The sequence below is a fragment of the Onychostruthus taczanowskii genome, unplaced genomic scaffold (assembly GCF_017590055.1).
Source record: "Onychostruthus taczanowskii isolate IOZ18803 unplaced genomic scaffold, ASM1759005v1 scaffold8, whole genome shotgun sequence".
NCBI classification, from domain to species: Eukaryota; Metazoa; Chordata; class Aves; order Passeriformes; family Passeridae; genus Onychostruthus; species Onychostruthus taczanowskii.
In genome coordinates, this window is record NW_024505892.1 from 8,000,825 (window position 1) to 8,013,898 (window position 13,074).

Genomic DNA, 13,074 nt, shown 5'->3' on the forward strand with positions numbered 1-13,074 from the left:
TGAAAACCCAACTTTTGTCGCTTAACATAACCTCCATACAGACTAGAGATACTCAACCTGCTAAGTGCATTCCTCTTTTTATAAGTTCCACAATAGGAGCAAATAGTTCAAAAGCATGATCCATGGACACAGAGCTGCCCACTGACATCACTACTTCAATTAGCTCAAAATTAGTACTGAAGAAAAAAGAATTACTATCTAGTTAGTGACTGAATTTGCTGTTCAAATGTTTGCACATATAAGATAGACATGATCAAAGGTACAAAAGCCACACTCAAAGCTCTCCAAACCAGACAAAGACATAATGAATCATAGTCAGAAACATCCCAAGTATCCCCAATTCCAATTCACTCCTACACAGTGGTACATTTTCCCTCTATGCTATCATAATTTACATATTATTTCAGGCTAATCATGCTCTGCAAACATATGTTAAAGAAAAGATCCTGTAATTTTACTTTATGTTACTGAAAAATGGAAATAATTGTAACTTTAGGCTTGTAAAAAATCTAATGGCAGAATTATCTTCTATAAAAAAGTGCTAATACCCCAGTAACAGCAAACAACTAGGAAAATGGTACAGGTGGAATTCCCATTATAGCAGAATCTTGTTGTTCTAATAAGAATATTTAAAATTCATGAAGCTTTGCTTTGACAGATGACAAACTCGCTATTCCATGATTTTGTTTCTCTCTAGTTTTATTAAAGACATACACACTGCAAAAACTTTCCAATTTTGTTTCTGGATTAAAACCAAGCTAACTGTCCTGTCATGAAAGAAAGCCTTGACAACACCCAAAAACCTCAGTAAGAGAATTTCCACACAACTTTTCAAGTACCTGTTAGGTACTTGAACTAATACTTTACCTAAAATAATATTATACCTGAAGCATCTGAGAAAGTAGTTTTTAAGAGTAAAAGAGATAGATGGGCATTGTCAGATTCCAGTGGATGTGGTCAACAAAATAGCAGCCATGTCCCCACCAAGCAGCAAGAAGGAAACACAAGCTTTCCTAGGCACTGTGGGTTTTTGGAGGATGCACATTCCAGATTACAGTCAGATCGTAAATCCTCTCAATTAAGTGACTCAGAAAAAGAATGATTTCAAGTGGGGCTCTGAATAACAAGAAGCTTTTGAACAAATTAAACAGGAGACTGTTCATGCAGTAGCCTTTGGGTCAGTCAGGAAAGGACAAGATGTGAAAAATGTGCTTTACACTGCAGCCAGAAAGAAAGGTCCTTTCTGAAGTCTCTGGCAAAAAGCATCCAGGGAGACTCAAAGATAAGCCTGTGATTTCTGCAGTCAGGGATGCAAAGGATCCCAGGCCTGTTACACCTCAACTGCTATACCAGCAGCTTATGAAGGAGCTTGAGCTGTCTCAGAAGGGGCTGGCACTGAAGCACATCTTCTTCTGGCGCCCCAACTGCCAATACTGGGCTGGATGTTCAAAGGGAACAGGTGTTGAGACACAGCAAGCTCAAAAAGGAAACCCCAATCACCCAGGGATCTTGGAAGTCAGCAAGAACTGGCATGAAGGTAAAACTTTCAGACTACCATCATCAAAGGAGAAGGTACCACATGTTGAAGAGGCCCTATCATATAATCAACCACCACAAAATGAAAAGCAATACCCTTTTTACTGACAGTCCCTGCCACACACTCTGAAAATGGAAAGCTGCCATATGAAATCCTACACAATGAGCTGGTAGAAGCTATTGAGGTACAAGGTGGATCAAGCCATAGAGCAGAGCTGAAAGCCACCCAGCAGGCTTTAGATACTGCTGAAAGAGAAATGGCCAGTGCTGTACCTCTACACTGACTCATGGATGGCAGCAAATGATGGAAAAAGGTCAACTGGCAGCACAGAGGGAAACCCATCTGAGCTGCTGAAATGTGGCAAGACATCACTGCCTAGGTGAAGAAGTTGGCCATAAAAGTATGCCACATAGATGCACACATACCCAAGAGCTGGGCTACCAAACAGCACTGCGACAATGGACAGGTAGATGAAGCTGCCAAGATTAAAGTGTCTCAAGTGGATATGGACTGGCAACATAAAGGTTAGTAATTGCTGGCTTGGGGGGCTCATTATGCCTCACATCATCAGGGAAGCAATGCAACACACAGAGGGGCTTGTGACTGAGGGGTGGACTTGACCACAGACACTATGTCCCAAGTTATCCATAACTGTGAAACATGGGCTGTGATCAAGCAGGCCAAGCAGGAAAGGCCTCTGTAGTGTGGTAGACTATGGCTGAAATAGAAATATGGGCAAGCCCTGCACATGGACTGCATCACACTGCTGAAAACCCACCAGGGCAAGTACTACATGCTTACAATAGTGGAAACAACCCCTGGATGGCTGGATACACACCCTGTGTCTGATCCTACTGCCCAAAACACCATCTTGGGCCTTGTCCTGTGGCAACATGGCACCCCTGAGAGAACTGAGTCCAACAACAGGACTCATTTCAGAGCTGCTCTCACAGACACCTGGGCCAGAGAGCACAGGACTGAGTGGGTGTACCCTATTCCCAATCATGTGCCAGCCTCTGGGAAAATTAAACAGAACAATGGACTGTTGGAAACCACATTGAAAACAGTGGGTGATGGGGCCTTCGAACACCGGAATTTACACTTAGCAAAGGCTGCCTGGTTTAGTTAACTCCAGAGGCTCCAGCAACCAAGCTGGTCCTGCCCAATCAAAACCCTCACCTACCGTAGAAGGGGATGAAGTCTCCGTGGTGCATTTGAGGAATATCAGTTTGGACTGGTCCTGCCTAAAGCAAAGGCAAACCTGTCTATGTGACTGTTTTTGTTCCAGCAGTTGCTGAGTAATGCAGAGGGATGGGGAAACACAATGAGTACCACAAAGGGATTTGATTTTTGGGTGAGAACACTCTGTAATGTGGATTTCATAACATTGGCTGCTGAATGGCACTGCCACTGTATGCCATAACTACCATGGGCAATGAATATGGTCTGCTCCAGATACATGAGGCTCCTGATGTAGCTCACAACCACGTGGCAGCACTCCCTTCCCTGGAAAACATCTAGGATGTACAGAGCGCAAAGTCATGGGCCAAATTAACTCACTGGACATTTTGGAGGGATAGCCATTGACTATTGAAATTATACCTATGCTTACATGTGTGTATATATGTACATGTATATCTACATGTACATATATATGTACATGTAGATCTAGGATTTGTGCATGATATGAATGATATAGACTACGGGGAGGATAATGGTTCAGAGTTCAAGCAAAGACACGGTTCATTTTTACAGTAGCCAAGAGGAGGCCTGGCCAGGAGTCAAAGATTACTCTACATCACCTCACATCATTTTCTGGGGACAGGGGAAGGAGTCCCTTCTGCATTGTGCAGTGTGGTAGTGCAGTTAGGTATTCACCAGGCCCTGCGTGGGGAGCACTCACATGTGAATTCACCTCCCTCCTACACTGTTATTAATATTCTTGCTCTTACTGCTCCTTTTCTTATTTCATTGCTATTTCCAGTAAATTGCTCTTACCTCAACCCACAATCTCTACCTTTTGTACTTCTAATTCCCCTCTCTATCCAACCAAAGGGGAAAAGGGGCGGGCAGGGGGGAAGTAAGTGAGCAGCACATGGTTTGGAGTTTTCTAATGGGAACACTAAACTGGGGAATTTCCTCCCTAGACCTCCTTTAGGATGCCTCACTGCTATACCAGAGTCTGCCCACAATCACATATAGCACCAGTAACTGGAGCTAAGTGACTGGTTACAACAAACTGGTGGGAGGCATAACCTGAAACCACTCAGCAGAAGCTGCTCTTCTCTGAAAGAAATTAAAAATTCCATACCCATAAAAAAAACCCACACAACTTTGTTTCTCAAAAACAGAGGGATCATCTTTATTCCATTTTTTTACTGAAGAACTGGGGTATGATAAAAGAACAAGTAAGATTTGACAAGCTACAGAAACCACTTTTAATTAATTTTAATTAATCAATTAATAGAGTTACATTAAATGAGAACTCTGATAATATTAACTTTGTTTTCCTTTAATTTGAGTTGCTACCTTCATGATCAGTTTACCAGGGCACATAAACATATTGCCTGAGTTACCTGAAACAAAGCATTAGACAGGCAGGCAAAAAAAAGAAAAAAAAAATCACCAAACACCCAAAATGAACTAGCAGAGAAAAAACACATTTTTCCCAAAATAAGCACTTATGCTTTCACCTTCTTGATATAACCAAAGATCTAAAAATAGACACAGAACATAAAATCACTTGTTGAGTCTTGAGCTGTTAGTTTAACTGCTTACATACAGAGTCTTCTAGCAAGAGTCACATACCATGTTAACCTTGGGAATAATACAACATGAAAACCCACTCAGAATTTTAAAAATAACACTTGCAGAAAAATCTCTGTAGCATTACTACTTCAAGTCTTAAAACATTTAACCAAAATCCTTAAAGAAAATCTGACTTTAAATATGAGTAAAACAAGACCCCTGTGAGCTTCTGAACAGGAAGGATCCACAGACTCTTTTCTAAATGAGCATCATTTAGGAGCAAGCAAAGGTCATTCAGCAGTAAAAGAATGAAGCAGGTTGATTTTGACTTCAACAGGCTTAAAATGGACCACAACACACTAGCCCTTTTGCCTCTCCTTTTTTGCAAGTGACTCCACCAGGCAAATTAATCTTCCCACATCATTCAACAGTTTATGGAGACAAGATGTTTTAAGACAGAAAATCAGGGCTCATGACAGTGACTAAACAGTTCACCCAATGAACACTGTTTTCATCTGGTCCCATTTCAAAGTGTTAATGTGCTACATACAGCACATGCTTTGCCCTTTATCCAAGGCACCAAGTACCACCACTGAGTAATTTTATGGTAAGCCAACCAGCTTCATACTGGGTGTTGCCTTGGAATACAACTAAAAGAATTTTTTTTTAAAATCAAAAATCAGGGAAACTGAGCAGAAGATCTGAAAAATGCAAAGAAGCCACACTTTTATCAAGGTGAAAAAATGGTTGAAACAAACTTGCTCCCAATATACTGGGAACATATTTTGCCTTTCTCACATTAGCCTTTAAAAATCCAATTGCAAGCAGTAAATAAAACTCTTAATTCTTAGCCCAGTATATCAAGTCTTACAATTTCTTAAGATACAGAGTTAGATTTCTTAGATTTTTCAAACAAACCAGCTCAGGCAAAATATGTGCTAATGTGTGGGTGTTTTTATAGAGCTTCATTATGCTTTTTGAAACAAAAGGAACAAAGTCCAGAATACAGAAGAAACAACGACTAAAGCAGCTTCTAGTCATCTTTTCATAACAGGGCTAAAATTGTACAAATTCCTCCTTCAGTGGTAACTGTCTCACATTTAATACCTGGTCTCTAGTCAAGACTGCAAATAATCTGTTTGGATTTTGCAATGGTCTTTGGATGGTACTGGTCTTTAGACAGTACAGACTTTGTAATGGTCTAAGGATGAAAGCAGAATGTAAAGTCTTTTACCTTTTACTAAATTTGCTATAACCAGTGGGCGTAGGAGGGAATATGAAGGGGACAGCAATGTTATATGTGGTTTTTTTTACTAGATTCACTAGACTGACCACATCACCCTCCTACTCTCCCCAGGTCAGAACACTGTTCTGTAGCACAATTTCATTTTGAATCTGGGTTAAGTTTTCAAACCTAGAATTCCTGCAACTGAGCATTTCTATGGAAAAGGCACCTTTCCTCCAAGAATTTTCTCACCTACAACATAGGGCTGCAGTATTCCTAACTTCACTTCTACAGAGTTTAATTTCTTCTACAGTACAAGAATAATGTGATGGTAACAGTGTAAACTTTTCCCCAAAAAACACTCAACTATTCAGCCTCAAGACTAAGTCATTATTCTGCAGTTATGCCATGACACTTAAATAGCATCTTTACTTTCTGAAATGTCTCTGGGACTAAATCCAGAAGTGGCAAAAACCTATAATGTTTTAATATGCTATATGTTTCACCTTACCAAATCTGGAGACTATTCAGCCTTCAGAAACATGTCTTACCTTTCAGAATGAAAAAAAAACTCAACATGCTTGGAAATACAATGGTCTTGGTGTGAGCAAATACAAAGGTAGCAGGGAGTGGTGGGGAACAAAAAAAAAAACAACTGAGTGCATAAATTTCATTAAGCATTAATTGCTCTCTGTAATATATTCTCAAGCACACACACAGAGTCAAGAAAGCACACTAGGAAAGTGTGTGAGGCCAAATACCCAACAGCTTAAGTTAACTAATGAGATAATTAGAGGTCCAAAACAGGTTTAATACTAAAATCACTTGAAATTGGGATTTGTAAAGAAGGAGCAGTAACACTGATATGTAGCCAGCCTTGTTTCAAGCAGCTGCCTCTAACGACAATATATGATAATCTTTCACAAATGTCGTCTACAGAAGGGAAAAGGCAGCCATAAGATGACACATGGACTTAAAAATTAATGCTACAGCCTTCTCTGGTTCTGGTTGTGGGTTCCCCACTCTGTCCACCCTCCCTCCACCTCCTTCCCTCCCAGACACTGAGTTTATTTCAGACTCATGGTCACATAATGAAATGCCCTACCAGGAAAAGTACCAAAAAAGCCATACAGGGAAAAAGGATTCAGTCCTCTATGAGGAGATCAATGATATGCAGGGCATACTTCTTTAATTGCTTGATGATGAAACAGCAGCAGTTACAGTATTATTTAAACACAACTTTTAAGTACAACTTCAAAAGGAGATGCCAAATGGGATAAAACAGCTTCTTTCAGCTGAGGAAACAGCAAACAGATTGTTTACAAGTAATGTCTACAAAGTACAAAACACTGTGTTTAGAAATTGAAAGTTTCAGATCCAAAACTGAAATGTTCAAAGAAGTTTGCAGGACAGACCTTGTATATTCTGACATACTTTAATTGATGAATCCCTGCTTTTGTGATTAACTGGAAGCAATAAAAGTGTTTCAACAAATGTGAAACCCAAGCACATTTTTATCACCAGATTTTAATTTTGGTTTGATTTTCAAAAGTAGGAGGATACATGCTGAACCAATAGAATTCAAAGATCTGCCTAGTATGAATTAAAAAACTTGAATTAAGAATATATATTTTAAATCCCATATACAGGATAACTGAGTATTTCAAATTAGAAAAAGCTGTTCTAATTTTCCAGTGTGGTAGGAGAGCACATCATGCATTTTAAATACATACTGAAGCTTTTCATACTCTTAATAACATTCTGTGTTCTTGAAATGTTGTAGTCAAATTCTTATCCAGGCCACTATAAAGAATACCACAGTTATAGTCTATACTTCTCTACCCACAGTAAGGTGATAGCAGCAAATTACAGTAAAATCTGGTGTTACATTTAGCTGTACAACACTACTATTTAGAGAGTAATTTCAACAATAAATATTTGGTTAAACTCTGCTTTGTCATCAGTGCAAGCAATTTAAGATGAAACTGATCTTTCAGAGAGCCTGTGGGGGTTTTGAGTCTATTTTTATTTTCTGGTTACTGAGCATCTTTTCCTATGAAACAGTTTTCCAGAACTACTGCTTAGCAAACAGAAAACCACATAGACAATGTTAGAAGTAAAAAGGAAGATTTAAGCCTAGAGGAGCATGGCAATCCACAGTTCTCTTTAAACTGTCCTTAGCTAACCCTATTTTACTACTCAGTGGCAAGATCTTCTAACAATGACCTTACAGAGCACAACAATGACCTTACAGAGCACGCAGGCTGCATGACTGAGTAACAGCAAGGTAAGATAAAAGACAGGCTTTATCACACCCTTCAGAAAGAATACAGGGAGGAGAAACAAAGATACAGACAAATATGAGCCCCGTGGTAGATAACAATATCAAGTAAAACACCCAGTTAACCCCCTAGACACTGACAAGTCACCAGTTTTAAGAGGCTCTTCCTGCAATTCTTCACAAGAACTCTCTGATGAGCCATGCTACTATTAATAAAAGCACTACAGAGAAGAACTGCAGTAGTACCTTATCTCATTTAGAAAAAAAAATCCAATCAAAGAAACACATAAGCAAAATACTACTACCTGTTTCTGAGAATATGCAGAGACAATTATTTTTTACTCAAGAGGCCAACTTCACTGAAGTCAAGCCTTGAAAGCACCCCATACTTTAGTGCAGTCATGAAACATTATGCCATCAAAGGCAGCTGTGATGTGCACAGCGAAGGGTTGGCATCCAACATTCTCTTTTACAACACCAACTCAGAGTTGTTGTAATGCAGTGTTTGTGTAGTGCCTCTAAGACATCAGACACAGCAAAAAGAAAAAAAACACCCTTTTCCCCCTAAGTCTATTAAAATAAATAAACCTGCATTCTTGCTGAGCTGTCCCACCTGCAGTACACGCAAGTCTATAATCTCACACTATACATGGAACATACTTTCCTCATTTCACTAGCCAAACAGAACAGTTCTTTCTGGATTATCCAATAGTAATTAATCAATATTCTGCCGATATGACCTTCAGTTAGTCTGTAAATCTTTACAAAGTTCTCAAAGACAAGGTGAAGTCTATGGAGAAAATAAGTTATCAGTAAAATTACCTTCACAGAAGAGTGCACACCACAAAGTTCTTAAGTAGAAGTCAAAATATTTGCTGTATCATCTAGAAGTTCTTTTCTATATAATACCACGAAACTGACAACTCAAGCCATGTAAATTTATCACATCAATAGCTAACATAAATGAGAAGTTGAAACAGAACACAAAAGGTTGCCTATTTAGTAAATTCATACAATGAATCTTCGGATCTAAAAAAAAATAAACCACAACTTACCTTTCACTCCAGTAGGAATCTTGAAGATTTGTAGAGTGAAATCAACTATGACAACTGGATAACAGCACAATATCTTGCTTGCCTATAAGGGAATAATTCAGAGTCACATTAAACCTAAAAATTACCCACCAAATAAATCAGAAAACCAGATAAGTGAAATTGAACAGTGCTGAAATGATAAACATTTTGAAAATGTGAACACCCTGATAAAGAGGAAGAGAAAGAAACTGCACACACAATCATTTAACTTGCACTTTGATTTCTGTCTCTTAACAAAGTAGAAGTGTGGCAGTTTATTTTAAAGTCTAGCACCCTTAAAGTTTAAAGTAGTCTGCTTTCAAAACAGAAGGCCAGAAATAACCCCTTACAATGCAGTTTGACTTCTTGTATAGCCCAGATTACAACAATCAGATGCTTCCACATCCCCTTTTCTTGCTCTGTGTTATTGTGTGAGTACACAATGAACAGTTTTCCAACACTGCTTTTCTTGGGTTAATTTTGCTTGCAATGAGGAAGACAACCCACCTTCCCTCTTCTCACTCCCACCTACTTAAGACCAATTCCAGAATGAAACCACAGTTTGACTTAGTACATCCACCCCAAGAAAGCATTCAGCCTTGCTTTAGAAATATCTAGTGGCAAATATGTTACACACTACAATCTTTAGTAAAACAACTTTTAACCTACTGAAACTTACACACAGTAAACTAAAACGTAGAAAACTTCCTCTTTCAAAAATTAGAATAGAGCTACACATTACAGACACAACTATTAAAAATGTAAACCATTTAAATCCTTTTTCTGTCAGTGAATACTTTCATAGCTGTCATCCATGTAACAGGTATACCATCATTTTATTTTGTTCCCTCCCTTTTTAATCCTAAAATAGATCAATCTTTTGCACTAAAACATGCTTCCCAGATTCATGCCAAAAGGAAATGCCAGTTCAAAAAGGAACCCCACAACCAACCACCAATGACAGAATTTTTTTTACTTTGTCAGCTATTTTAAACATTACTTATAAACCTAGTTTGATTTTTTGACATAAGCTTCAAGAGAACATATGTCCAAATTATTTATCACAGCCCACAATGCCTTCTTTACATGACTGCGCTTCCCAGAACACTTTCCCATTCTCCACCTATGACCCACATTCTTCATCCTTAAAGGCATGACTTGGGAGCTGCTCCCATGAAAAATGAATGTTCTGCCTATATCCACAGTCACAAACTGATTCTGATCATATTGGCTACTAGAAGCAATGCAGTTATTCTTCAGGTTACCTTCTCTAAATGAGAGCTCTTCAGTGCTGTCACTGAATCCCCAGTAAGACATCAGGAAGCCAAACCAGCTTCAGAGTGTTACCTGTGTTGGCCCTTGAATCTAAAAAAACCTCATTAATTAACTGCAATTACTGGAAAACTATCCAAGCAGAAGTGGAACAAAAGGTCTATTTCCACAGGAATAAAACCTGGAAGTTTATTCCACAAAGCCCCGGATGTTAAGAAGTTTGAACTCCCCCTCTTCTCCGCTATCAACCAATGTGCATATTTTTTGAAGTCTTGTCTAGACCATTTAAATTATATTTTTATAATGCAAGCTCATCTGCCACAGGTACAAACCGTTGATAGAAATTTTTGAGACCAATAACCTCAGAAAACACTGAAGGGAAGGTCATTTTCTAAGCCCAAAGGTAATGAAACTCAGCAGAATGTTGCAACTTAGGCAAAAGAGAGCAGCTCAACTTCCCACCAAGAGGTCAACAGCAGACAGAAAGCAGCATGGCCAGCAGAACTGGAAACTTGTAAGGGAGGAGGGCAGCAGCTGAAGCAGAGTGCTTCTGCGGATTGCCCTTCCAAGGCCACTGCTGCGTCACCCAGAGTGCCGCGAAAGTGCTTCTGTTCTGTAACTGGTTGGCGCTGTAGCTTAGGGACTCAGTTTTTCTGCTGTTCAAAACATGATGCTAAAGGACACAGTTTTTCTTCTAGACAGTCTCTCAAAGAGGCATTTTCTCATTTCAACCTCTGCAGGACTGGATACACACAAGCTGATGAGAATATGCTGAAGGCGAAGTTCTGTAGAACCATCTTGTTGCATTCCACTAACGCTCTGGAAGCGCCCATGACAGCGGACAGAAAAGAAGGCCATAAAGCTAAGAAAATGAATACATGTGCTTTGAAACAAATATAGAATATATAATTTTAATTAAAAACTGGTCTTGTGGAGCTTCACAAGAAGCAAAAGCACACCAGATCAACTGCTTGCCAGTTATTACTGGTATCAAAGCACCTTAAGTTTACTTTAGCTGGCTATTACTTGCTCTCTGGCAGTGATTTTTTTTGGAAGGTGGAAATCATAATCATTAAGCTGACAAACCCTCAAAACAACTCCCTTCACATCAATCCTTCCAGCCATACACATGTGTGGACAACACTATTAACATCAAAAGGGATTAAGTTCAACTCAGTGGGATCTTTACCTGTGGAAGAATGCTGCACACTGAAGAAATGTTACCACAGTGTTAATAGCGCTTTTGAGTGTATTCAGACTTCAGAGTACTGTAATCAAAGCCTTACAAAAGAACAATAATAGGAAAGGAACTGTGGACCTAAATTTATAAATAATATTTTTTTTTTTAAATCTCAGTGCGTAATGCTCAGAGGCTAGGTCATCACATCTTGAAAGGGGGCCTTATTTTAAAACAGGAGACACAAACCATATAAGAGGATTCTACACTGATTTTTACCCTAATCCTGAAGGGAAGAGAAATTAATGATGCAAAGTCTTCCTCGATTTCACCCCCTATCTGATTCTTGGCAAACAGCCTCAGTGCGGGGGCCTATTTACCTCATTTTTCAGCAGTTGCTAACTTACAGACGAAAGAAAAGAACAGCCCAAGATGCAAATAGATGAAGTTATCAGGAGGAGAGGAGTGGTGCTCCGGGAGGAAGGCAATTAGGAAACCAACCGCTTCTCTTCAGACAGCATTCACGCGACGGGTGCGGGAAAAGCACCAACAGCCATCCGGATGGATTTTTTCGGGGAAAAACACCCCTTTTCTTCTGGCCCCAGACTAGAGGCAGACGAGCCAAGAGCGCGGTAGATGCGGGCACGGCAGCGACCGCGGGAGCCCGCGCAGCGCCGGCCGGCGTGCCCCGAGCCGCGGCCGGAGGCGGCGGGCGCGGCACTGCTCGCACCAGCAGCCCGGCGAGGGAGGCTTGGAACCGAGCGGCGAGAAGCAGCCCCGCACGGTTCGCCTCGCCGGGACCAGCGCCCAAGGCTGCGGGAAAAGCAGGGAGGGAGGGAGGAGCCAGCCCCGCCAGCCGCTCCGCTGCCCGCCCGGGGCGGAGGGGCTGCGGCTCGGAGCCGCTCGCCCCCGCCGCCCCCGGACGCGCGTCCTCGGGGCCGCTGCCGCCCCCTGCCGGCCGCGCCGCTGACAGCCCCCCTCCGCCCGCCCCGCCGCCGCCGCTCGGGGCCGGCACAGAAGGAGGGAAGGAAGAAGGGAGGGGGCAGCTCTACCCGATCAGCCGGGCCGGCCCCGCCCGCAGCCTCCGCATCCCGCGGCAAGCGCAGCGGACCACTGAAAACGGCGACGGATACGCGGCAAAGCGGCCCCCAGCGCACCGCCCGCAGCGCTATGGTTGCCCGACCCCCTCCTCGCCGCCATCCCCCGCTCCCCACTGCCGGTGTAAGTCGCGCTCCCTCGGGACCGCTCCCGCCGGTACCTGCCGCTCGAACGGCCGCTGGCGCCTGCACACTCCCGAAGTTCCCGGCCGCGGCCGTCAGCCCAGCCCGGGAGAAAACCCCGCCGGCCCCGCCCCCCGGCCAATCCGCGCCCCGCCCCCGTCCCGTCCCTGCCGGGCCGCTTTGGCCACGCCCCCACGCTTTCCGCGCCGCCATTGGTTGGCGCAGTCGTCAATCTTCGCGGGCAGCGCTTCGCCCCCGCCCGCTCTTCCTGGGCCGTTTTCAGCGGCCGCTGCCCATCGGGGGTGCGCTTCTAACCTAGGGCCGGGACGGACTTCGCTAGCCTTGCCGCAGCGTGGGCATCGCACCGGAGAGATACGGTCCGGCAGCGCCGCTGGCGAGACATGGCCCCGGGCGAGTCCGGGCAGGGCGCCGGCCGTGCGCGCGGCGCGGTGCCGCTGTCCCGCGGTGTCTCCAAATGGAAAGAGCTCCTGCGGCACCGCGGGCTGCGCGGGCGCGGAGGGGAGGCGGTGACACCTCCCGG

General features: G+C 42.6%; 1 protein-coding gene across 9 annotated transcripts in view; it reads right to left on the reverse strand.

Moving 5' to 3' along the window:
• Positions 1-12,681, reverse strand: part of EPB41L2 (erythrocyte membrane protein band 4.1 like 2) — a 105,211-nt gene extending 92,530 nt beyond the window's left edge. For all 9 annotated transcript variants that reach the window (XM_041423974.1, XM_041423982.1, XM_041423977.1 and 6 more), the window contains exons 1-2: positions 12,572-12,681; positions 8,847-8,928 (exon numbers count right to left, since the gene is read on the reverse strand). The gene's annotated coding sequence lies outside the window, so the exon portion shown is untranslated. The remainder of the gene's footprint in view (positions 1-8,846; positions 8,929-12,571) is intronic.
• Positions 12,682-13,074: the final 393 nt, after the last annotated feature.